Below are 27,842 nucleotides of genomic sequence, written 5' to 3'. Positions count from 1 at the left end.
TGCAAAGGCTGAATGTGCTGCACACTCTGTTCTCAGCAATCCTTATTGGCGATCACCAGGGGAGCCTCCCCTGATCCTGGCACCCTTTACTCCAACAGCAAGACCCTTCCCTGCTGTCTCAGTGCCCCCCCCCCTGTGTTGGCGGAATGCCAGGGTCGCAGGTGTGACCTTTGTGACTGTAATAGTTCTGACACTGGTTCTGAGTAAACTAGAGGAGCTGAGGGGTCTCTGAGGTGGTAGTGGGACTAAAGGATTCTGGGAGCCTCTGAGAGTTTTCTTCATCTGAAGGGCTCTGGGACCCCTGAGGAGGAAGTGTAGATGAAGGACTTTGGGGGCCTCCTAGGAAGTAATAGGACTGAACAACTCTGAGAGGTTAGTGGGGCTGAAGGGATGTGGGGGCTCTGAGGGGGTAGTCAGGCTTCAAGGCTCTGAGGTAAGAGGGGGCTTCTGGGCTCATAGGGGCTCTTGGTCTCTGGTGGTCCCCCCACCCCACCTGCACTTACTTTTCTGACCTTCTTAAAGAACTCCTGCCAGAAAATGAAGTAAGCCTTCACCTCACCATCTCACTGGTCAAGGAAAATCTTCCAGAAGACGAAATAGACCAAGACCAAGAGAACAAACCCCTCCCCCTGTTGTCCTTCTCCTACCCACACTGAATTGCTATTGGAGCGTACAGAACAGACTCCTCCCCCACAGTTCTGTACTCCACCATCAGAATCCTCCTGCTATCCAATCCAATCCCTTCTCTTACTGCAGAGAGTGACAGTGACATCACTCCTGTCAGTCAGCAGGCTGCCGGAGATTGGAGTCTTGTAGCCGGAGTTCTGGCAAATTATCCTGATTTTCCGGCAACTCCGGCCAAAAGTCAGCAATTCCTCTTCCTGGACATCATGATGACCCGACATTGACCTCACAGCACGGCCTCAAGTCAAAGAAAGGAGCGTATTTATGATTCCTTGTCTGCAGATCTAAAACTAATCAAAACCAGTTCAGAAACCAAACAAACTCAACAGAGAAAAGGGAATTTCTGGTCTGGCAGGACAAGAGGATCCCAGGAGCTCAAAATAAATAAATAAATAAAATGCTAAACAGTCCAAACTAAATGTGTTCGTGTGGGGGTAGTAGTTCTTAAATGTCCAGCAACCCTCCTATTACCCCCCCTCACATCCACATCCTATTATTGTGTGACCAATACCATCCAGATAATTCTTACTTTCATTTCCCAAAGTTATCCGTCTACAAGGAGACCTGTATAGATCAAATGACGCCACTAATGAGGATGGAGGAGGACTGGAGTCACATGACTGAGAAGATACTAAACCTCACCCTGGAGATCATCTACCTGCTGACCGGAGAGGTGAGGAGGATTCTGGGAGGTCACATGACATCACTCTTATCTCTATTAATAATACACAGACCTGACCGGAGAGGTGAGGAGGATTCTGGGAGGTCACATGACATCACTCTTATCTCTATTAATAATACACAGACCTGACAGGAGAGGCGAGGGGGATTCTGGGAGGTCACATGACATCACTCTTATCTCTATTAATAATACACAGACCTGACCGGATAGGTGAGGAGGATTCTGGGAGGTCACATGACATCACTCTTATCTCTATTAATAATACACAGACCTGACCGGAGAGGTGAGGAGGATTCTGGGAGGTCACATGACCTCACTCTTATCTCTATTAATAATACACAGACCTGACCGGAGAGGTGAGGAGGATTCTGGGAGGTCACATGACATCACTTTTATCTCTATTAATAATATAGACCTGACTGGAGAGGTGAGGAGGATTCTAGGAGGTCACATGACATCACTCTTATCTCTATTAATAATACAGACCTGACCGGAGAGGTGAGGAGGATTCTGGGATTCTAACATGATATTCCTATTGGTTCCTCAATACAGAGATTTCCTCTTGTGAAGTCAGGTGATCACATGACCATCACAGTGCCTCCATGTGACTCCCTAAAACCCGAGAGACACAACATGGAGAAGATTCTAGAAGTCACCAAGAAGATGATGGAGCTGCTGACAGGAGAGGTGAGGAGGATTCTGGGACATTATCCAGTAACAGACAAGGGGTGTGTCTGGATGGTGACTGTATCATTGTGTGTGTCAGGTTCCTATAAGGTGTCAGGATGTCACTGTCTATTTCTCCATGGAGGAGTGGGAGTATTTAGAAGGACACAAGGATCTCTACAAGGACGTCATGATGGACAATCAGCCGCCCCTCACATCACCGGGTAAGAGGAGACTTTATTGTAAAGGAGAGAGCAGTACGGAGGCTCCACCTAGATCCCCCATCATCTGATAAACACATAGAAACAATGTATTCAGTCAGTGTGTGTGTTTCCTACAGATGGATCCAGTAATGGGAACCCACCAGAGAGATGTCCCCGTCCTCAGAATTCCACACTGGTCAATATTAAAGAAGAGATAAAAGAGGAGGATGATGAGGATGGGGTGATAGAGGAGTCAGAGTTTCCAAAAGGACACAAATATCTGTACCAGGACACCATGGTGGAGTCATCCAGCTACAGAGACCCCCCAGAGAGATGTCCCCGTCCTCTGTATTCCCGGGATTCCACACAGGAAGGTCACACCATCCCTTCTTATTTAAAGGTTGGTGGGACGGAACATCTAGACATGGACTTGTGGGGGGATGTGTGGATTTTATAGATGTGATGTCACAATAATAAAGATTATTTCTCTTCCGTTCATGGACGGACACAGCAGCCTTGACCTTAGGGTTATATCCGCTCTTCTCCAGGAGAGGTTTAGGCAGAAACACAGCACTTAAAGTGTTAAAAACTTTTCTTCAGTGCAGCTCCTCCCAGGGGGCGTGGTTCCCCGGGTATAACCCACACCCTGTGCTAGCAGCCTCAGTTTTTTTTCTGCCTAACGACAGGAGAGGTCAGGCACTTCTGGAGTCCTGTACTCTGAAGATTTTTTTCGCTTTTTATTATTTTGTTTTTGCATTTTTGGATCCTGAGATTCTTCTATCAACTGCCGACTGGGTGACAGGCTGGGTCTTGACTCTTGTAGTCCCCCCATGTTTGGCCCTCAGCTCATCCACGACAGGCCCCATTGCTCCAGGGGTGGCCGGGGAACATCTTGTTCTAGGGCACACATATGACCGGCCTTTATGGCTTTGTCACAGTGTGTCTGGCCGACAGCCATGCCGTTTATGCGGACGTTGGTTCTGTCTGGGATACCTCCAGCCAGTGGTCGCAGGACGGGTAAGTAGTGGCCCCTTGCTCAGGTAAGGTGGCATGGCTGGAATTTTCCCCTGGGAGGTCGACTGAGGGTCCGCCCTGCTTTCCTCTCTCCCTTATTCCCCTCCCTCCTTTCCCATTTGGGTAGCGGCTGTGAGGGGGGACTTTCAGGGGTCTCTTTATTACATCGGGGCCTGTGTGTTAGCGGGTACTGTGTGTGTTCACTGCAGGGGGCTGTGTGTGTTCACTGAGGGTCTTTTGTGTGCTGTGGTGTACTCTGTGCTGCGCTGAGGTGCTGTGTCACTCTGGGTGCTTTTTAAATGCGCAATGGCCGCCATTTTGCAGTGGTCGCGCCTTATATGGCTTGGTGGCCATTTTCCTGTGGTCCTATGGCGTTTTTTGCATATTCGGCGGCCATCTTGGATTTCGTTTGGCCTCGTGTGGCTGTTTTAGCGCTCAGAAAGACCGCAAATCTCTCTGAGGGGACAGACAGCAGCGCAGCCGGCTTCTCAGCACGCCTCAGACTCCTCTCAGCTTGCGCTGCACCAGGTGGGGTGGGGAGTTTCCCTGGGGGCCCCCATACTCTGTTTTTACCGGCCGGGAGGTGACCGTGGGTGTTTTCTGCTTTGTAGTTTGGGTGACACAGTGGTGGGGCATTATGGAGCCTGAGCCAGGTACTTCTTCCCCACAAATGCCTGAGTTAACCCTTGATGCCCCTCCCCCTGCCACATCTGTTGAGGCAATGTCGGCTGTCCTGGAGGCTTTTCTCACCAGGTTTGAAGCAGCTAGTGCCTGGATGGGGGGTAAAAAGCGCCCCCTCCCTGAGCCTGCTTCTGGGGATGCGTCTGACACAGAGCCATGCCCTGATATTGCATCTGGCTCTGGTTCTGTAATGTCAGATGATGCAGGCTTAACCTACGTGGACAGTGAGGATGACTCTGCCTCAGGGTCAACTGCTGACAAGGAATTTGTTGGAGCTCTTATTTCTGCGGTGCGTGAAACTCAAAGGCCCCATACTCACGAGCAAACATGTCTGCTGAAACTGGCCCGCAGGCCAGTTTCAGCAGACATGTTTGGTCGTGTGTGGGCGCGAGCGGGCCGAATTCCAGCAAACATTTGCCCGCCGGGCCTTTTCCCAGCAGACAAATATTCCTGGACTTGTTTTAAAACAGTCCGCTGGAATTCTGCCCGCTCGGACATGTACGGTCGTCAGTACAGACCTACCGTACATGTCCAGGCGCCCGCCGTCCCTCGCATGCGTCGAATGACTTCGACGCATGCGTGGAAGCATTTTAAAGGCGGGCCGCCCACGTCGCCGCGTCATTGTCGCGGCGACACCGCGTCATCGACGCGGCGACACCGCGGACACGCCCCGCGTATTGTTTACGCGCGGACTTCTGTACGATGGTGTGTACAACCATCGTACAGAAGCCCTCTGGCAGACATGTATGGTGAAAACGGTCCGACGGACCGCTTTCACCATACATGTTTGCTCGTGAGTACCCGGCCAAAGACTTAGAGGTTTTGGCGGAGGCACCAGATGTGCCGGTCCCTTTTGGGTTCCGCAAACCGAAAGTGTGTTTCCTTGTGTTTCTTATTTGGACAATTTATTGTACAAGGAATGGAATACACCGCAGAACGTTTTTGCAATCCCAAAGTGCTTTCCGACCCGTTATCCCTTTGAGGAGGACTTTGTAAAAAAGTGTGTCTCTCCTCCTTCTGTGGACCCTCCCGTGTCCAGATTGAGCAAAGCCACCACGTTACCCGTGGAAGGGGCTCCTGCCTTTAGGGCCCTGCTGATAGGAGACTGGAGGCTGTGGCCCCGCTCCCTTTTCACTGTAGTGAGTTCGGCTGTGAGGCCGGTTTTGGCCGGGACTCTAGTGTCACAGACTCTGACCGAAAGGGCGAAGCTCCTGCTACAGGAGCTGGAGGCACAGAGTGCTTCCGAGACCTGTAAGGACCTGGCTGAACGGTTGGTTCAGGGTCTGATGTTCGTCTGTGAGCCGGTCCTGGATACGCTCCCCTTGCTTTCCAGGGCCTCCGCCTATGCGGTGGTATTGCGCCGCCTTGTGTGGCTAAAATGCTGGTCTGCGGACCAAACCTCAAAAAAGGCCTTGGTGGATTTGCCCTTTAAGGGTGAGCGGCTTTTTGGGTCATCCCTGGATGACATCATTAAGGATGCCACGGGTGGTAAGAGCAGGCTGCTTCCACAGTCTGGGAAGGGCAAGGAGCCTTGCCGTAAGCAAGGGCCCTCCTTTACTACCCCCAAGCGTTTTTTTTCGTGCGCCCAGCACGGTGGGAAAAAATCTGCAAGGCGGTAAGGCCCCCGCTGCGGGGCAGAGGCGTGCCTGGTACCGCAAGCCTAACAATCCTGCGGACAAACCTTCTTCCGCATGAAGGTCTGCCCCCGCCCGTGTCTTGGGTGGGGGGCCGGCTTCGCGAATTCGCGGCTCGGTGCAAGTCTCTTCTTTCCGACCGTTGGGTTTGCAAAGTTGTTTCCTCGGGGTACAAGATAGAGTTTCTCTCTTGTCCACCAAACAGATTATTTCCTTCCAACCTCCAGCTTCCTCCGGAACGCCGGCTGGCTCTGGCGGGGGCTGTCCAGGATCTTCTGGTCAGGGGAGTGATTGTGCCGGTTCCCTCGCAGGAACGGTTTCAGGGGTTTTACTCCAATCTGTTTGTGGTCCCCAAGAAGGAAGGGGTCCGTCCAATCCTGGACCTCAAGGCCCTCAATTGTTTTGTCAAGGTGCAAAAATTCAGGATGGAGTCGATTCGCTCGGTGATAGCGGCACTCCATCAGGGGGACTTCATGGCATCCTTGGATATCATAACTGCATGTTCCCATTTGCACAAAGCACCAGAGATTTCTGCGCTTTGCGGTCGGGGAGGACCACTTTCAATTTCTGGCCCTCCCGCTCGGTCTGGCATCGGCACCACAGGTTTACACCAAGGTGCTCGCCCGATACTAGCCCTGCTGTGGCAGCGAGGGATCACTATCGTGGGATATCTGGACGACCTTCTCCTGAGAGCTTCCTCAGGCTCAGAGTTAGAGGAGGACGTGTCTATCACGTGTCAGACTCTCCAAGAGTTCGGCTGGCTTCTGAATATCCAGAAGTCAGTGTTAGTTCCGTCCCAGAGACTGGAATACCCGGGGCTAGTCCTGGATTCTGCGGAGGCGCGGGTTTTCCTCCCGACGAAGAAACTGAAGACCCTGCAATCTGCTGTGCAGCAGTTGTCGACCCAGAAGTGGTTGTCTCTTCGGTTCTGCATGAGAGTTCTGCGTCTGATGGTGGCCTCTTTCGAGGCGGTTCCGTATGCCCAATTCCACACCAGGGAGCTACAGAAGGAGATTCTGTCACGTTGGGACAAGCTCCCGTCATCTCTGGATTACCAGATTCAGTTGAGCCATCTGGTCAAGTCCTCCCTGGCGGACCGGGAAGTCTTTTCTGCCATGCCGCTGGACAGTGGTCACGACAGATGCCAGCTTTTCCGGTTGGAGGGGCGTTTGGGGCACCCAGTCAGCCCAGGGGCGCTGGACTCAGGAGGAGTCCCGCCTGCCGATAAATATTCTGTAGCTCCGAGTGATCAAGCTGTGCTTTGCCAGGTGGTCCCTGGATCTGCAGGACCAACCGGTCAGGATCCAGTCCGACAACGTCACGGCCGTGGTGTACGTCAATCATCAGGGAGGCACAAGGAGCTCAGCTGCGGCGACGGAGGTCGCCCACATCCTTCGGTGGGCCGAAAGGTCCGTTCCGGCTCTGTCGGCCGTGTACATTCCGGGTGTTCAGAATTGGCAAGCCGACTACCTGAGTCGCCAAACGCTGGACCAGGGAGAATGGTCGCTTCACCCGGAGGTGTTTCACAGTCTGTGCCAAAAGTGGGGCACTCCAGATGTGGACCTTCTAGCGTCCCGTCTCAATCGGAAGGTGCCACTGTTCGTGGCCAGGTCAAGAGACCCGTGGGCGGACGCGTCAGATGCGTTGGTGGCTCCTTGGGGTCACTATCGCCTAATCTATGCCTTCCCTCCTCTGCAGCTTCTTCCTCGCCTGCTGTGCAGAGTGGAAGCCGAGGGGATTCCAACAATCCTGATCGCCCCAGATTGGCCGCGCCGCTCCTGGTACGCGGACCTGGTGTGTCTGGTGGCAGATGTCCCCTGGCGTCTACCCCTGAGAGAAGATCTTCTGTCGCAGGGTCTGATCTTCCACCCTGCTTTACAGTCACTGGCTTTAACGGCGTGGCTGTTGAGAGCCAGGTGTTGAAGGACCGGGGCCTGTCGGGCTCGGTGATTTATACCATGCTGCGTGCACTAGAAGTCTACTTCTAGGAGAATTTACCATCGTACATGGAGAGCATACATCTCTATGTGTGAGGAGATGAGGTGGCACCCCCGTACATACGTGGTGTCCCGGATTCTGCTGTTCTTAGAGCGGGGAGTGGATCAGGCTCTCGCCTTGAGTACGGTTAAGAGTCAGATTTTGGCTCTGGCTGTTTACTTTCAGCGTCCCTTGGCAGCGCACTCCTTGATACGCACGTTTGTGCAGGGGGTCCGGCATGTGGCCCCTCCGGTGCGCCCTCCACTGCCACCATGGGACTTGAATTTGGTCCTCTCGGGGCTTCAACAAGCTCCCTTTGAGGACATTCGGAAGATTCCCTTGTTGACTCTGTCACAAAAGGTGTTTTTTTCTGGTGGTGATTACATAGATCAGATGAGTATCTGAACTGGCGGCCTTGTCCTGCAAGGCTCCCTACTTAGTCATCCATAAGGATAAGGTGGTGCTGCGGCCGCAGCCTTCTTTTCTCCCAAAGGTTGTTTCGGCTTTTCACATTAATGAGGACATTGTTCTTCCATCCTTATGTCCTCAGCCGAAAAACACGAAGGAGGCCACTTTACATTCCCTGGATGTGGTTCGGGCCCTTCGAGTGTACTTGTCAGCTACGGCTCCGTTCCGGAAGTTGGACTCACTGTTCGTGTCGGTGTCTGGTCCCAAAAAGGGTCTGGCAGTCTCGTCGGCCACCATTTCTAGGTGGATCCGACAGGTTGCGCTTCAGGCCTATGCCCTGAAGGGGCGGGCCCCTCCCTTTTCGGGTCACGGCGCATTCGATCAGGGCCTCTTGGGCTTTCCGCCATCAAGCCTCTGTACTACAGGTGTGTAAGGCAGCGACCTGGTCTTCGGTCCACACTTTTTCAAAATTTTACAAGGTGGATGTGAGTACATCTTCTGATGCCTCCTTGGGCCGCAGGGTGTTACAGGTGGCAGTTTAAGGTTGGAGTTCCTCCGTTGAAGTTTGGTTTGCTGTGTTGTTTTCCCACCCCTCGAATGTTTTTGACACTGCTTGGGGACGTCCCTAAGGTCAAGGCTGCTGTGTCAGTCCATGAACGGAAGAGAAAATAGGATTTTTGTACTCCCCGTAAAATCCATTTCTCTGAGTTCATGGACGGACACAGCACCCACCCCTCCTTTGTTTGTACTACTTGTTACAAACTGAGGCTGCTAGAGCAGGGTGTGGGTTATACCCGGGGAACCACACCCCCTGGGAGGAGCTGCACTGAAGAAAAGTTTTTAACACTTTAAGTGCTGTGTTTCTGCCTAAACCTCTCCTGGAGAAGAGCGGATATAACCCTAAGGTCAAGGCTGCTGTTTCCGTCCATGAACTCAGAGAAATGGATTTTACGGTGAGTACAAAAATCGTATTATCTTACAGATGATATTCTCTCTCATTCTCTTGGTTTAGAGTGGAGATCCAATCGATATAGAATTTGAGGTGAAATCAGAAGAAGAAGAGACGTATGTGAGGGATGATCAGCAGTCTATGGAGGAGGATGGAATAACGGGGACATTTATAGAGGAGGACACTCCTACAGAGATCAGCACAGGTGGGTCATTAACACTAAATCCATTCCTCCACCCATACTGCTCACTGATTGGTCCAGAGTAGGGCGGGGACTGGGTGATATCAGCCTGTAATCCCCTGGTCACTTTCCTGAGCTGTGTTCCCCGTCCTGTATTCCTGTATTTCTCTGGGATAATCTTTCTTCTCTGTGCTGCAGACACAATTTATGTCTCTAGACTGGATTTATGGAGATTCTGGGGTATAGCTGCTAGTAAAATGTTCATTTTTCCCCCCATAGGTGTTGCTTGTCTTAGTCATCTGGGGTATGTGTCTTAGGTCTTCTGCCCCATACCCGTATCTAGCGAGATCTCTGACAGAGGAATTCTCCCGGGGTTACTAGTTGTGATGTTTGCTGGCAGTGCCGGGTGGAGGGATAGGTCTGTATAGTCTCAGACCCAAGACAAGAAGAACTCTCCACATAGATCTCTGACTTTATTACATAGAAATATCTGTCACACACATCGGTAGACATGCACAGTGTCCTGTCTCCTCGCCGCTCCCTCGCTCCGTTCACAATCATTATTTAGACCTTTCTCTAGAATTGCCAAACCCATGATATACTCCTGGAGTAAACATCCAATCAGATCTTCTTATTTCTGGTATGAAGGATTGAACACGCACTACAGACACACATTTAGCCCTTGTGATATGGAACGTCTTAAGAAATAAAACAAAAATATTGCTTTTTGACAAACAGAAGTGCAAATGTAAAATCTAATAAAAAGAAATAAACTGTAAAGTCTATCGGCTGTAATGCCATTGCACATATGACCCGAATATATTACCAACATGGAGTATTAAGAAGAAAAAGAAATGTTTGAACTTTAACCCCTTCAGCACCTGATTGCCAGGAACAGCAGATCTGTCTCTGCTCTTCTGTCAGAACCGGGATCTGTTTACACCCACAGATCCTGTTCTTGCTCCTGTGCTCGCGATAGCGGATGGACGGCGGCCCTCGCGGCTGCCTGCCTCACGCATCGGGACCCCCCGCAGTGCAGCAGGCATGCGCCAGCGCCTAGTATGGACAGACTTTTACATGTTGATAATAATGTGATAACATCCTCAAGCTTTGGAACTTTAAAAATAAAGTGATAATGAGGGGGAGGAGTCAATAACCCAATGAGGGAGGTCTTCAGGATCAGTCCAGTCTGCATCTTGGTTGTTCTCCCCCCATCCTCACTCTCTGACCTCTGGTGGGGCTCAGCCCCGCTGTTATTCATGACTAAATCATGGACTAAATAAGGAAGTGCAGGACTTCTTGTGTTGGGAAGATGGTAATGAGTGATAGAGGGGGTGGGGATACTCGTCCTATAATCCCCTCATCACTGTCACTCCTATAAAAGACAGTTCTCGTTGCTTCCTCACTCTCTGACTAAGGTCCATGAATAAAGAAATGATTTGGTAGGAGATCAGAGGACCCATTTACTAGTTACCTTGAGGGGGGAATTGTAAGATCCTCAGAGACAAAGCTGCCTGGTGTGGGCGGAGTCCTGGTTTAGGGGAACCAATCGGCTCATGTCTAGTAATAATCTTTGTATTTCTATTTTAGTAGATGGACGGGAGATGAGGAAAACCTCAGAGGATTGTCTCACTTTGTCTCCAGACTGTAAAGTAGAAGATGAGGACATCACACAGTATAGTCCAGGAGAAAACCCGACTACCTCAAATGTCCATCCGGCACCACACAGTGTCGATGGACCATCGTATTCCTCTTATCCTGAGGAACCTCAGACTGTGCGGGACGGTGCCGGACCATCGTATTCCTCTTATCCTGAGGAACCTCAGACTGTGCGGGACGGTGCCGGACCATCGTATTCCTCTTATCCTAAGGAACCTCAGACTGTGCGGGACGGTGCCGGACCATCGTATTCCTCTTATCCTGAGGAACCTCAGACTGTGCGGGACGGTGCCGGACCATCGTATTCCTCTTATCCTGAGGAACCTCAGACTGTGAGGGACGTTGCCGGACCATCGTATTCCTCTTATCCTGAGGAACCTCAGACTGTGTGGGACGGAGCCGGACCATCGTATTACTCTTATCCTGTGGAACCTCAGACTGTGCGGGACGGTGCCGGACCATCGTATTCCTCTTATCCTAAGGAACCTCAGACTGTGCGGGACGGTGCCGGACCATCGTATTACTCTTATCCTGTGGAACCTCAGACTGTGCGGGACGGTGCTGTCCTTCCAACAAATAAGAGACTTTCCTGTACTGAGTGCGGGAAGTGTTTCCGTTTTCAATCCGAACTTTCCAAACATCAGAGATCTCACACGGGGGAGAAGCCGCATTCCTGTCCTGAGTGCGGGAAATGTTTTTCAGACAATTCCAGTTTTAACAGACATCAGAGATCTCACATGGGGGAGAAGCAGTATTCCTGTCCTGAGTGCGGGAAATGTTTTTCAGACAATTCCAATTTTAACAGACATCAGAGATCTCACATGGGGGAGAAGCAGTATTCCTGTCCTGAGTGCGGGAAATGTTTTTCACAGAAGTCCCATCTTTACACACATCAGAGATCTCACACGGGGGAGAAGCCGTTTTCCTGTCCTGAGTGTGGGAAATGTTTTTCAGACAGTTCCAGTTTTAACAGACATCAGAGATCTCACACGGGGGAGAAGCCGTATTCCTGTCCTGAGTGCGGGAAATGTTTTTCACAGAAGTCCATTCTTTCCAAACATCAGAGATCTCACACGGGAGAGAAGCCGTATTCCTGTCCTGAGTGCGGGAAATGTTTTTCACAGAAGTCCATTCTTTCCATACATCAGAGATCTCACACGGGGGAGAAGCCGTATTCCTGTCCTGAGTGAGGGAAATGTTTTTCAGATAAGTCCAATTTTTACAGATATAGGCCCGGATTCACAAAGCACTTATGCCGATGTATCTACAGATACGCTGCGTAAGTGCAAATATGCGCCATCGTATCTATGCGCCGGACTCAGAAACCAAGATAGGGTTAGATACCTACCTGTACTATAAGGATACACTACAATTTTACTTTACCCATGGTCGCTGTGCTGTCTGGGAGGGATGCTTTATGCGCTCTGCTGTTTGCCTGCTGGTCTGCCACCTCTATCCCGGGACAGGCATATGTTTGGTCTTAACTGTATTTACATTACCACTTTGACATACTATGTAAGTAACCAGAATTGACTTACTACCTCTTTTTTGGTGGATCCAATTTTAATACCTTGATCACTAATCAAATCTGTATTCCAGATATCCCACTACATCCGCCCCTGATGAGTGTTTTTTATATACACGAAACGCCGCGTCGGGCTTACAAAGATGTAGCTATACGCGTTTATGGGACCCATTCTGATCAACCAGTACTTCTATGATCTATTTACATTTTATACTTCACCTATTGCGTGGTTATGCCCAACCTCTATGTGGCTATATATGTTGTCATGGACTGTTATTTATTTAATGTATTTTATATCAATTATTGTATTATGTATGAAATGTATGTTCTGTACTTTTGTACAAGTTATTTGTTTCTACCAAATATTCTACTTTCTCAATACATGAACATTTCATCTATGGCTTGTTTCATTACTTTGTCCCCATTCAGCCCACTGTTTCATTTAAAGTCCCAAATTCCCTTTGTTGCAATTTTCCGCATACGGGATGGAGATATAGTATGGATGTAATCTCATATAAAGTCCAAGACACAAGGATGGAGATACATCACAGACGTATTCTCATTTAAAGTCCCAAACACCTTCGGGTGGTCCCCCCCTTTTTTCAGAAACCAAGATACGCCAGAAAATAGGCTTCATCTGACCGACGTAACTTGCCTACGCCGGTGTATCGTGGGCGCATATTTACACTGGACGTAGTTGGTGCTCCCATTGATTTTGTATTCAAATATGCAAATGAGGGAGAAACGGCGATTTACGAACGTACGTGCGCCTGACGCAGGCTACGCGATGTGCGCGTAAGTTGTACGTCCGACGCAAAGTTATTCCTCATAAAGCAGCAACAGACGTGCACAGGTCAGCTGGAGAGCAGCTGCAGCAGCACCTTTACGGACCAGCTGAGCAACCACACTTGCAGGACAACACATCTGTATGCCAACTTGTCAGGGGCAGCCATGGTCATAGCACTACTGTGTCCACAGGCACGTAGGAGGGCACCGGAGAGGATATACCGAACACGCATGAACGTCTTTGGCATGGGGGAATTGGAGGTGTATTGTATCTTCAGATTCAGCCCTGATGCCATCCTGGAATTAGCCACAACCCTGCATGATGACATCACCAGCCAGACACACCGCTCACATGCAGTGCAGCCACTAGTCAAGGTACTGGCAACACTCCATTTCCTCGCCAGTGGATCTTTCCAACGTACAAGTGGAGTAGTGTCTGGGATGTCACAATCCACCATTAGCAGATGTGTGCACCAGGTTGTCCCCGCAAGCATTTCCAATCCTTCTTACTACTTTTTCCCTAGCTGACCCTTTTTTATACCCTTCTCCTCCTGTACTAGTAATGGTCATGCCCCCTTTATTATACGTTTCTTATTCTCCAACATGCAACCAACTATTCTGCATATTCTCCACCCCCGTGTCAGGTGATCTTCCTGGTCACTTGCCATGTTTTTTTTTTTTTTTCTCCCTGCACGTCATTAGTGCGGGCTCCCACATGATGAGAGCAGGGCTTACCTGTCCCTCCCCTCTCCCCACTTGGAGGCAACGCCCCCTTTTCCACACTGACCCATAGCAACGCAGGCTCCTTTACAGACCCCTCCCACCTTACTCCTCCCCCTCTCCTATTTAAAAGCCAAACAGCCCCACAATGTCAGACATTGCTGGATGGCTGCAGCAGCTGTACACACTCTACACTGCTTGTGTTTTCTTCCCATGTAAGTACTTTGTCCCTTCATGTTTCCCACCCTGACCCCCATACTATTGCTTTACATGCCATTTCCTATACTCTGTACATCTCTAAACTGGGATTTATTTCTTTCATTTATTTTTTAGCTTCCGATCCCTCTACTGACCTCTCTGGCCACTTTTTGTCATTACAGGTATGTCTCTAGCCTCATATATAAAATCTTGGTTCAGCTTTCTTTTTTGCGATCCTTTTTTGCGTTCTTTTTCGTTTTTGTTGCCTGCGGCACCGTTGATATTATCCTGTCCTCTTATTTATATTTTGGACAGGTAAAAATATATATATATACAATCAATAAACTTTTACGCTGTGACACTTCGGGCCAAAGGTCTTGCTACGCTGTGATTGATATTAGATGCCAGTCCTCACTCCTCTCCTTACCATCTGAGGCTTGCCATGCGTCCCGATTGCGATGTCCTTTTAAGGGGTGTGCTGAGCCGTTGAAACTTCTCGGGTGGTATGATTTTTTCTTATCTGTACCAGTTTAATGTTTTTCATCTGTATGTTATTATTTTCAACACATTGCCATTTATTTGTTTTCTAGAAAAGTTGTCTGTTACACTTTCTGACTCCACACATACTTCGGTCCCTGAAGAAGGAAACCCGAAACGCGTTGGGCCCAGTATTTATATTGTGGACTCTTCACCTTTTTTCCAATACACCCCATTAATGTGTTGTTTTTAAACCTTTGTACTATATACGTTTACTGAACGTTGTTTGATACCGTCCTGTTATTATTAAACTATTATATATTTTGTATCTACCATGACTACTTGTACTACTGTTGCCTAAAAAGCCCCACCCTGGGGGATCCTCCAATTTTTTCCCCGCAATCCTCACACGCATGTCCCACCACTTCATCAGACCCACCCAGGAGCACCTGCGGCAGAAGGCAATGCAGGATTTCTACAGAATTGCAGGATTCCCACACACCATGGGGGCCATTGATTGCACACATGTGGCACTACGCCCCCCCCCCCCTGTGCCACAGAGCACATATACCGCAATCGGAAGCAGTGGCATTCCATCAACGTACAGGTGATAGCCGATGTCCAATTCCCTTATATGGCACGTCCGTGCCAAACACCCCGGGGCCAGCTACGATAGCTACATATTCCGTCAAAGCCCCATCCCAAGAGAATTCGAACAGAACGTTTACAGGGACAGCTGGCTGGTTGGTGAGTGACATGGGAGTCAGGCATGACTGTCTGACCCCATGATGCAGACATCACGAGGGGCACATGCACGACTAACATCCTCCTGTCTTTTCCCTTCCAGGTGACTCTGCATATGCACTTGGGCCCCATCTCCTGACTCCATTCCGGAATCCCCAAACCAGAGGAGAGAGAAGATACAATGATGCACACATACGTACCCGTGCAGTGGTGGAGCGCACATTTGGCATCCTGAAGTTCTGTTTCCGATGCCTGGATATGTCCGGGGGGACCCTGTTGTATTCCCCAAACTTTGTGAGCCAGAACATCGGTGCATGTTGCATTCTACACAACTACGTCATGAGAAAGGGCCTGGAGATTGACATATGTGATGACCTGACCCCCCAACCACACAGTCCCCCCCCTAACCGAAGCTACCCCGTCTGCTGAAGGAAGAGAAGTCAGAATTTGCCTCGTGGAACGCATCTGCACGTTAACCACTTAAGCCCCGGACCAAAATGCAGCTAAAAGACCAGGCCCCTTTTTGCGATTCGGCACTGCATCGCTTTAACTGACAATTGCACAGTCGTGTGACGTGGCTCCCAAACAAAATTGAGGTCCTTTTTTTCCCACAAATAGAGCTTTCTTTAGGTGGTATTTGATTACCTCTGCGGTTTTAATTTTTTGCGCTATAAACAAAAATAGAGTTACAGTTCTGAAAAAAATGCAATATTTTTTACTTTTTTCTATAATAAATATCCCCCAAAAACATTTTTTTTCCTCTGTTTAGGCCGATACGTATTGTTCTACATATTTTTGGTAAAAAAAATCACAATAAGCATTTATCGTTTGGTTTGCGCAAAATTTATAGGGGATCGTTTTATTGCACTTTTATTAATTATTTTTTTTTAATACTAATGGCGGCGATCAGCGATTTTTTTCGTAACTGCGACATAATGGCGGACACTTCGGACAATTTTGACACATTTTTGGGACCATTGTCATTTTCACAGCAAAAAATGCATTTAAAATGCATTCTTTATTGTGGAAATGACAGTTGCAGTTTGGGAGTTAACCACAGGGGGCGCTGAAGGAGTTATGTTTCACCTAGTGTGTGTTTACAACTGTAGGGGGGTGTGGCTGTAGGTCTGACGTCATTGATTGTGTCTCCCTATATCAGGAATGACACATTCGATGTAGCCGCCACAGTGAAGCACGGGGAAGCTGTGTTTACATACGGCTCTCCCCGTTCTTCAGCTCCAGGGAGCGATCGCTAGAAACGAATAGCCGCCCCCTCATCCCGGATCGCTCCCAGACGATTTCCGACCGCCGCATGTACCAGGGGGGGTCCCGATCGGACCCCCGACCCACACCTAGGCAGGGACGTACGGGTACGCGCATCTGCCTGTACGTGCCATTCTGTGGACGTATATGTACATGCGGTGGTCGTTAAGTGGTTAAACACACACATTCATCATGGCACACGGACAATGCACGCATGCACACCACTGTGGTCCCTAGCTCACACACACCACATCCACCCCACATTGGTTTAGCCCAAGTCCACCATGCAGGACTTGGGAGCAGCCACGCCAAGGCTCCAAGGATGTTGCTGTCCATTTATACCACATTCACACGGTCGTGGGGATAACCTCTCCCCGACGACCCAAGGTGACACGCCTTGCTGGCAGGAATGTCTCACACACCAGTCACACTGTAGTAGCACTGGGAAACCCTGCACCTGCAAACGAGTGTCCGGGCACCACTTCTGCACTCCTCACCATGTGCAGAAAAAAAAAAGGGATCATGCCATTGGCCGACATGGCATGCCCTTACCAGAGGACGGCACATACCTCTGTGCACGTCCAACAAAAACAAAATAATAAAGCTCATAATCTGAGCACAAAAAAAAGAGAGCAGTCATTTGCCCTCTCGTGGGCCAGGCCTGGTGCCACGGGAACGGCTCCTCAATTGTCTGGGGGGAGCCTCAGTTGGGGCATCAGGAGGAGGTTCATCCCCTGGTCTGTCACTCCTGGCAGATGCTGGATGCATACCCTCCAATGCAAGGGCAATGCGGGTGAGGACAGAGTTCGTCTCCGCCTGCATCCGCAGATGGCGGGTGGTGGTCTGCCGCTGGTGGCGCCTGGTCTGCCTTCCCTCCGCATCGAAGGCAGCAGTATTGGCCTGGACAGCCACTCCCAGGCTCTTCACCTCCGCCGTGAGGCCCGCTGCTGTGGCCTGCAGCTCCCCAATTGCCCGGGTTTGATGCTCCAGGCTGGCCTGCACATTGGAGCCCTGGTCACCAGATGGTGAGGGACCCCCTGCCACAATGTGGTGATGCATGGCCTCCAGGGTCTGGGCTTGGTCACCCAGGCATGTGACCATTGCAGCGCAGTTTGCGCTCACATCCTGCAGGCAGTCAGAGATCAAGCTCTGATGTGTGAGGCCCTGCTGCACAGCGGCTGCGGTGCCCTGCACAGCCATTGTGCATTCAGCCTGGGTCTTGGCTGAGGACCCAATAAAGGCGGCCAGGCTGTCAGCCACACGATGGAGGTCGCTGGAAATGTCTCCCATGTGGCGCGTCTGGTGGGCCTGTTCCCTCGCAAGTCCTTGTAGGGATTCGGGTACACCCCTTGTCTTCTGCAAAGCCTTCCTGGGGGCTGGAGAGGCTTGTGGCCGTCTGTAGGGGGTGGCCCTTGAGGGGCTTCCCCTGATGGGGGTGGACCCTGAGGGGCTTCCCCTGATGGGGGTGGACCCTGAGGGGCTTCCCCTGATGGGGGGGGAGGTTTGGGAGGGTTCGGTGAAGTTGTTATTCTCCTCGAGGTAGACACATTCCTCCAGATCACCATGCTCCTCCTCAACTACCTCTACAGAGGTGTGGGCACTCTCCTCTGGGGATGGCGTGGGTCGTCCAGCAGAAGACGATGGCCCCGCTCCCTCCAGCACATCTGTGGATGACAAAAAGCATTCACATGTTGGTGGACCCACACACTTGTCACATGTTCCCTTGCACCCCCTCACATGCTACACACCGGATGGGGGATAAAACACACTTACCTGTCCTCAAGGCCTGTTCACCGGAGTCATAGCCCTCCAGGCCCTCCACCTGCTCCCGCTCCAGACATCTGGCGACCACCTCCTCCTCTGCAGTCAGCCTGACAGTGCTGGCTGGTCCCCCTTCCATGCCCCTGAGGTGCCTCTTCACCTTGGCCAGCTTCTCTCTGACGACACAGGTCATTGATTTTCTTAGCAATGTCCTTTGAGGTCCTTCTCTCATGCCCAAGGGCATTGACCTCCAGGGTGACCTCCTGGAGGATCTCTAGCTTCCTGGCCTTACTGGTCATGCGACTCTGTGCGCCATGGAGGTACACATCGTACCTAGAGATGGCAGAGATGACGATCGCCATCTCCTCAGATGACATTTTATTTTTCCTCCTCTCCCTCTCCCTCTCAGTCTCAGGAGCAGACATCGCTCAGAATGCAAAAGTACCTGCACTACGGAAGACAAGCTGCTGGTGTACTTTTCCCCCTCGACGGGCGCATGTCTGGGTGTATTTATGCTCTCGGCGTAGGCGGTGGGCCGGCGTATCTTAGGGGTTACGCCGGGCATAGTTGTGAGCATGCGCAGAGGGGTGCGGGACATACGTCCACGGCGCATGCGCCGTTTAAGATACGCCGGATGTAAACCACTGCGTCAAGCTCGGACCATCATTTGCATGGGGTCACGCCCACTTACACTTACGCTGGCCTACGCCTTCGAAAATACGCTACGCTGGCTCATCTTGGTGAGCAATGGCTTGCTGAATGCAGTGCATGCCTCTCCGAGCTGCGCTGGCGTAGCGTAAAAAAGATACGCTACAGCGGCATAAAGATGCGCTGATGTATTGAATCCGGGCCATAAATTATGTCACACGGGGGAAAAGCCGTATTCCTGTCCTGAGTGAGGGAAATGTTCCTCACAGAAGTCCACTCTTTCCACACATCAGAGATCTCACACGGGGGAGAAGCTGTATTCCTGTACTGAGTGCGGGAAATGTTTTTCACAGAAGTCCAGTCTTTACACACATCAGAGATCTCACACGGGGGAACAGCCGTATTCCTGTCCTGAGTGCGGGAAATGTTCCTCACAGAAGTCCTGTCTTCCTGTACATCAGGGATCCCACACAACCCTCGAGGTGTATTAGTGAGTGCAGGAAATGTCTCGGATCGCTGAGCTGCTGCAGGAACAGGAACATGTAACATCTTCCCGAAGGTGAACTTATCCTTTAACCCTTTCACTACCAGGGACGGTTTTGCATTTTTTTTGCCCACATTCAACACCCCTTTAATACCGGGCACTTTTACCCCTTTCCTGCCCAGGCCAAGTTTCAGCTCTCACACCTGTCATACAGCACTGTACCCAAATAATCTTTTTATCTTTTCCCCCCCAAATAGAGCTTTCTTTTGGTGGTATTTGATCACCTCTGGGGTTTTATTTGTTGTGCTACAAATAAAAAAGACAGAAAATGTTGAAAAAAATAAAGTTTTTCTTTATTTCTGTTAAAAAAATATTGTAAATATACCTTGTGTTATTAGGTTATAATTGTGTGTGTGTTTTTTGTTTTTAATTCTAGCCTGGGTATTCCCGATAGGCTTTGTTGATGTAATATAATCTTTATAAGCTTAATAAAAAGAATAAAAAAAATGCTGTAAATAAGTAAGTTTTCTATTTCTTTGGTGGGCACTGACTGGCATCACTGGTGGGCACTGACTGGCATTACTGGTGGAAACTGACTGGCATCCCTTGTGGGCACTGACTGGTATGACTGGTGGGCACTGACTGGCATCCCTGGTGGGCGCTGTCTGGCATCCCTGATGGGCACTGACTGGCATCACTGGTGGGCACTGACTGGCATCACTGGTGGGCACTGACTGGCATCCCTGGTGGGCACTGACTGGCATCCCTGATGGGCACTGACTGGCATCCCTGGTGGTCACTGATTGGCATGCCTGGTGGGCACTGATAGGCATGCCTGGCGGTCACTGATTGGCATGGCTGGTGGGCACTGGTGGTCATCACTGGCGATGGGCCTGTACTGATAATCAATGCTGAATATCAGTGCTGATCCCCCCTGTCAGGAGAGACACTGATTGGCTCTCCTCTACTCACGCCTTGTCAGCATGAATAAAGGAAAGCCGATAACCGGCACTTTCTGGTTACGATGTGATTAGCTTTGATTGGACACAGCTGATCACATGGTGAAGAGCCAACGTCTTATGCTGCATACACACGATCGAAAATTCCGGCAGGAAATCTTCTATGTGAGCTTTTGGTTGGAAACTGTGACCGTGTTTATGCTCCATCGGACATTTGCTGACGGAATTTCCGCCAACAAAAGATTGAGAGCAGGTTCTCAATTCTTCCGACGGAAAAAGTTCTTGTCGGAAATTCCGATCGTCTGTATGCAATTCCGACACGCAAAAAAAAACCCCGCATGCTCAGAGTCAAGCAAAAGAGCCGAACTGCCTATTGAACTTCATTGATCTCGGCTCATCGTATGTATTGTACGTCACCGCGTTCTTGACATTTAGAATTTCCGACAAGATTTGTGTGACCGTGTGTATGCAACACAAGTTTGAGCCAACATTCCGTCGTAAAAAAATCCACGGTTTTCTTGTCGGAATTTCCGATCGTGTGTACAGGGCATTAGGCTCTTTACCGAGACTGGAGATGCGGTTTGTCAGAGCGACACACAACATCAACGATCGCCCTGCGCCCGAGCGGCTTATTCTTCTGGATGTCATGTGACATCCTGTCCGGATAATGGAACCCCGTCTGGCCGTCATTCTGCTATAGGCCGGGTGGGAAGGAGTTAAAGAATCATTTTAGGCCTGAACATTATATAAAACCCCCAAAACGTGGTATATTTTCTGATAGAAGACACCCTAGAGCATCCTTTGAGCTCAGCTGGCACTGCCAGCAAGGCTCAAAATTCCACCTCTAAATACGCCCTCATAAATTATCTCATGAAATGACACTTAAATGTGTTATGCAGAATTAAGTTAAAAAAATAAATATTAACCACTTGACAACTGGGCACTTAAACCTACTTAAAGCGGGGGTTCACCCTATAAAAAAAAAAATATGTTTTTTTTTCTTCTAGCATAAAATTCGGCATAGTAGCGCGAGCTACAGTATGCCTGTCTTAGTTTTTTTATCCCCGTACTCACTGTTATATCGTACATAGAAGATTCCGACTGCCCACGGGGAATGGGCGTTCCAATCCAGACGGAAGGTGATTGATGGCCGGCTCTGGCGCGTCACGCTTCTCCGGAAATAGCCGAAATAGGCTTGGCTCTTCACGGCGCCTGCGCATAGTCTGTGCGCAGGTGCCGTGAAGAGCCGAGACCTACTCCGGCTGTCTTCGGGGAGCGTGATGTGCCAGAGCCGGCCGTCAATCACCCTCCCTCTTGAAAGGAACGCCCATTCCCCGCGGGCAGTCGGAATCTTCTATGTACGATATAACAGTGAGTACGGGGATAAAAAAATTAAGACAGGCATACTGTAGCTCGCGCTACTATGCCGAATTTTAGGCTAAAAAGTTGTTATGGAGGGTGAAACACCGCTTTAATAACCAACCAGACCAATTTTCAGCTTTCGGTGCTCTCACGTTTTGAATGACAATAACTCGGTCATACAACACTGTAACCAAATGAAATTTTTGTCCTTTTTTTCCCACAAATAGAGCTTTCTTTTGGTGGTATTTGATCACCTCTGCGGTTTTTATTTTTTTCGCTATAAATGAAAAAAGAACGAAACTTTTTAAAAAAAAATGAATTTTTCTTCATAAATTTGGCCTAAAATGTATACTGCTACATATCTTTGGTAATAATAAAAAAAAAAAATGGGATATTATTTAGTCTGGGTGGGAGTTATAGGGTCTACAAGCTATGGTACCAATTACTGAAAATTGATCAATTTGATCACATCTGATGTACTGATGTCCGCGGACCGTTTTCATCGGACATGTCTGCCCGGGGACTTCTGTTCGATCGCTGTACACACCATCGAACAGAAGTCCGCGCGTAAACAATACGCGGGGCGTGTACGCGCTGTCGCCGCGTCGATGACGCGGCGACGTGGGCGGGCCTGCCTTTTAAATGCTTCCACGCATGCGTCGAAGTCATTCGACGCATGCGAGGGATGGCGGGCGGCCGGACATGTACGGTCGTGTGTACGGGGCCTTAGGGTAGACGTCACATCTCCTCGCTCACCGGCTATACAATACACATTATCATAAGTACAAGGACATCTTCACACAATAGCATTAGCTTCCAGTAGCCGGTGTCGGCTCGTCTCCTACATTGTACAGGGGCCAATGTGATCAGCTCTTTCAATTAGCATGTTGTTCAGAATTAACAACTAAGAATAGTCTTTACATCTATCCTGGCAGATATTGTGGAGAAATATTACTGTCCCATTTTAAGTAATCCAAGACATATTTTCTCAGTCACCCATCCTGGCACAGGGTAACTTAGACATAAGGGGCCAGATTCACGTAGATCAGCGGATCTATAGATCCGCTCGATCTACGTGATTTAAGATCCGCTCCCGCAAGTTTGAGAGGCAAGTGGCTAATTCACAAACCACTTACCTCTAAACTTGCGGCGGCGGATCCTAAATCCCCCGGCGGAATTCAAATTCCGCGGCTAGGGGGAGTGTACTATTTAAATCAGGCGCGTTCCCGCGCCGATTTAAATGCGCATGCGCCGTCCGGGGAATTTCCCGGCGTGCATTGCTCCCACTGACGTCACTAGGACGTCAGTGGTTTCGACGTGAGCGTGACTTGCGACGCGCGTGTTTGTGAATCGGCGTACGCAAACGACGTTAGAAAATTCAAATTCGACGCGGGAACGACGGCTATACTTACCATTGGCTGCGCCTCATAGAAGCAGGGGTAAATATACGACGGGAAAGCCGCTACGGAAACGTTGTAAGAAGACTGCGTCGGGTCCACGTACGTTCGTGAATTTGCGTATCTCGCTAATTTACATATTATTCAAGGTAAATCAGCGGGAACGCCCCCGGCGCCATTTTTTAATCGAAAATAAGATCCGACAGTGTAACACATTGTAACACTGTCGGATCTAGCCCTATCTATGCGTATCTGATTCTATGAATCAGGCGCATAGATAGGACCAGTGTAAGTCAGAGATACGATGGTGTATCTGTAGATATCTGTACATACACCGTCGTATCTCTTTGTGAATCTGGCCCGAAGTCTTTGATGTATTGGAATAGGTACACAAGGAATGGCCTGCAGTGAGATGTAGCTGCACAATGCTTGGATGTATATATATATATACTGATTATACTGCAACTAGCTGAATCAACTGCCTGCCTGTAGTATTATTTGGAAGAAAACAGGAATTGTCTGCAGTGAGCTTTAGCTGCACACTGTGCCCAGTATACAGTACACTAATATACTGCAGCTAGCTGAATCAACTGCCTGCCTGTGGTATTATTAGAAAGGAAACACCAGCAATTGTCTGCAGTTAGCTTTAGCTGCACACTGTGCCCAGTATACAGTACACGGACTGAAAATCCTGCAGCTACCACAATCACCTGCCTGCCTGTCAGTATATTAGGAAGAGAATAACAGGAACGGATCTAGCTAAACTGAATACAGTGTGTGTGTGTATATATATATATATATTACACACACACACAACACTTGGGATGCATATATATACTGCATACACTGTAACTGCAGCTAACTGACTCGCCTGCCTGCTCTAACGCAAATGAAATGACACTGTCTCTCTCTCTCAGCACCCAGAACAGACTACACAAGGCCGGTACTAAACCCCCTGAGACATAATTGGCCAAAGCCCCCTGCCTTTGGCCAATTATGGCTCTCCGTTCTTACCGCACTGTGATTGGCCAAAGCATGCGGGTCATAGTGCATGCTTGGCCAATCATCAGCCAGCAATGCACTGCGATCAGCCAGCAATGCATGGGCCGTGATGCGCCACTCAAATTTGGCCGATAATGGCCCACAATGTTTGCAATTCGGTGAACAACCGAACAGACGATGTTCAAATCGAACACGAGTTCAACTCGAACTTGAAGCTCATCCCTAGTGGCGAAAAACCTTTAAGGCCTAGCTAGTAGCTGCAGTGTAGTTGAGCATCATGGGAAATGTAGTTCCAAAACATCTGGGGTGCCAAGGTTCGCCATCACTGCTCTAGGGTGTCTTCTTTCAAAAAATATATTGCGTTTTGGGGGTTTTATATAATGTTCAGGCCTAAACAGATTCTTTAACATCTTCCCACCCGGCCTATAGCAGAATGACGGCCAGACGGGGTTCCATTATCCTGATTGGATGTCACATGACATCCAGAAGAATAAGCCGCTCGGGCGCAGGGCGATCGTTGGTGTTGTGTGTCGCTCTGACAAACCGCATCTCCAGTCTCAGTAATGCCCTGTACACACGATCGGAAATTCTGACAAGAAAACCGTGCATTTTTTTTTACGACGGAATGTTGGCTCAAACTTGTGTTGCATACACACGGTCACACAAATCTTGTCGGAAATACCAAACGTCAAGAACGCGGTGACGTACAATACGTACGATGAGCCGAGATCAATGAAGTTCATTAGGCAGTTCGGCTCTTTTGCTTGACTCTGAGCATGCGTGTTTTATTTTGCGCGTCAGAATTGCATACAGATGATCGGAATTTCCGACAAGAACTTTTTCCGTCTGGAAAATGGAGAACCTGCTCTCAATCTTTTGTTGGCGGAAATTCCGACATCAAATGTCCGATGGAATATAAACACGGTCACAGTTTCCAACCAAAAGCTCACATAGAAGATTTCCTATCGGAATTTACAATCGTGTGTATGCAGCATAAGACGTTGGCTCTTCACCATGTGATCAGCTGTGTCCAATCAAAGCTAATCACATCGTAACCAGAAAGTGCCGGTTATCGGCTTTCCTTTATTCATGCTGAAAAGGCATGAGTAGAGGAGAGCCAATCAGTGTCTCTCCTGTCAGGGGGGATCTGCACTGATATTCAGCATTGATTATCAGTACAGCCCCATCGCCAGTGATGACCACCAGTGCCCACCAGCCATGCCAATCAGTGACCACCAGGCATACCTATCAGTGCCCATCAGGGATGCCAGTCAGTGCCCACCAGGGATGCCAGTCAGTGCCCAGCAGGGATGCCAGTCAGTGCCCAGCAGGGATGCCAGTCAGTCCCCACCAGAGATGCCAGTCAGTGATCATCAGGCATGCCAGTCAGTGCCCACCAGTGAAATAGAAAACATACTTATTTCCAGCATTTTTTTAATTCTTTTTATTAAGCTTTTAAAGATTATATTACATCAACAAAGCCTATCGGGAATACCCAGGCTAGAATTAAAAACAAAAAAACACACAATTATAACCTAATAACACAATGTATATTTACAACATTTTTTAACAGAAACAAAGAAAAACTAAATTTTTTTCAACATTTTCTGACTTTTTTTTTATTTGTAGCACAAAAAATAAAACCCCAGAGGTGATCAAATCCCACCAAAAGAAAGCTCTATTTGGGGGGAAAAAGATAAAAAGATTATTTGGGTACAGTGTTGTATGACAAGTGTGAGAGAGCTGAAAATTGGCCTGGGCAGGAAGGGGGTAAAAGTGCCCGGTATTAAAGGGGTGTTGAATGTGGGCAAAAAAAATGCAAAACCGTCTCTGGTAGTGAAAGGGTTAAAGGATAAGTTCACCTTCGGGAAGATGTTCCTGTTCCTGCAGCGGCTCAGCGATCCGAGACATTTCCCACACTCACTAATACACCTCGAAGGTTGTGTGGGACCCCTGATGTACAGGAAGACAGGACTTCAGTGAGGAACATTTCCCTCACTCAGGACAGGAATACGGCTTCTCCCCCGTTTGAGATCTCTGATGTACAGGAAGACAGGACTTCAGTGAGGAACATTTCCCGCACTCAGGACAGGAATACGGCTTCTCCCCCGTGTGAGATCTCTGATGTATGGAAAGATCGGACTTCTGTAAAAAACATTTCCCTCACTCAGGACAGGAATACGGCTTCTCCTCCGTGTGAGATCTCTGATGTGTGGAAAGAATGGACTTCTCTGAAAAACATTTCCCACACTCAGGGCAGGAATACGGATTCTCCCCCGTGTGAGATCTCTGATGTCTGGAAAGATCGGACTTCTGTAAAAAACATTTCCCTCACTCAGGACAGGAATACGGCTTCTCCTCTGTGTGAGATCTCTGATGTGTGGAAAGAATGGACTTCTCTGAAAAACATTTCCCACACTCAGGGCAGGAATACGGCTTCTCTCCCGTGTGAGAGCTCTGATGTCTGTAAAGATTGGACTTATCTGAAAAACATTTCCCGCACTCAGGACAGGAATACGGCTTCTCCCCCGTGTGAGATCTCTGATGTGTGGAAAGATGGGACTTAACTGAAAAACATTTCCCGCACTCAGGACAGGAATGCGGCTTCTCCCCCGTGTGAGATCTCTGATGTGCAGAAAGATTGGACTTATCTGAAAAACATTTCCCACACTCAGGACAGGAATACGGCTTCTCTCCTGTGTGAGATCTCTGATGTGTGGAAAGATCTGATTGAAAACGGAAACACTTCCCGCACTCAGTACAGGAAAGTCTCTTATTTGTTGGAAGGACGGCACCATCCCGCACAGTCTGAGGTTCCTCAGGATAAGAGGAATACGATGGTCCAGCACCGTCCCGCACATTCTGAGGTTCCTCAGGATAAGAGGAATACGATGGTCCGGCACCGTCCCGCACATTCTGAGGTTCCTCAGGATAAGAGGAATACGATGGTCCGGCACCGTCCCGCACAGTCTGAGGTTCCTCAGGATAAGAGGAATACGATGGTCTGGCACCGTCCCGCACAGTCTGAGGTTCCTCAGGATAAGAGGAATACGATGGTCCGGCACCATCCCGCACAGTCTGAGGTTCCTCAGGATAAGAGGAATACGATGGTCCGGCACCGTCCCGCACAGTCTGAGGTTCCTCAGGATAAGAGGAATACGATGGTCCGGCACCGTCCCGCACAGTCTGAGGTTCCTCAGGATAGGAGGAATACGATGGTCCGGCACCGTCCCGCACAGTCTGAGGTTCCTCAGGATAAAAGGAATACGATGGTCTGGCACCGTCCCGCACAGTCTGAGGTTCCTCAGGATAAGAGGAATACGATGGTCCATCTACACTGTGTGGTGCCGGATGGACATTTGAGGTAGTCGGGTTTTCTCCTGGACTATACTGTGTGATGTCCTCATCTTCTACTTTACAGTCTGGAGACAAAGTGAGACAATCCTCTGAGGTTTTCCTCATCTCCCGTCCATCTACTAAAATAGGAATACAAAGATTAATACTAGACATGAGCTGATTGGTTCCCCTAAACCAGGACTCCGCCCACATCAGGCAGCTTTGTCTCTGAGGATCTTACAATTCCCCCCTCAAGGTAACTAGTAAATGGGTCCTCTGATCTCCTACCAGATCATTTCTTTATTCATGGACCTTAGTCAGAGAGTGAGGAAACAACGAGAACTGTCTTTTATAGGAGTGACAGTGATGAGGGGATTATAGGACGTGTGTCCCCACCCCCTCTATCACTCATTACCATCTTCCCAACGCAAAAAGTCCTGCA

The 27,842-nt window shown here is 49.3% G+C and overlaps 1 long non-coding RNA gene across 1 annotated transcript; it reads left to right on the top strand.

Annotated features, from left to right (window-relative positions):
* Window positions 1-13,587: 13,587 nt before the first annotated feature.
* Window positions 13,588-14,597, top strand: LOC120921746. The gene is made up of 4 exons (XR_005744948.1): window positions 13,588-13,984; window positions 14,103-14,149; window positions 14,283-14,470; window positions 14,558-14,597. It is a non-coding gene; the product is annotated as an uncharacterized LOC120921746 (long non-coding RNA).
* The last annotated feature ends 13,245 nt before the right edge of the window (window positions 14,598-27,842 follow it).

This window comes from Rana temporaria, assembly GCF_905171775.1.
Source record: "Rana temporaria chromosome 4 unlocalized genomic scaffold, aRanTem1.1 chr4b, whole genome shotgun sequence".
In the NCBI taxonomy this organism is placed as follows: domain Eukaryota; kingdom Metazoa; phylum Chordata; class Amphibia; order Anura; family Ranidae; genus Rana; species Rana temporaria.
This window is presented reverse-complemented; position numbering and strand designations above follow the sequence as displayed.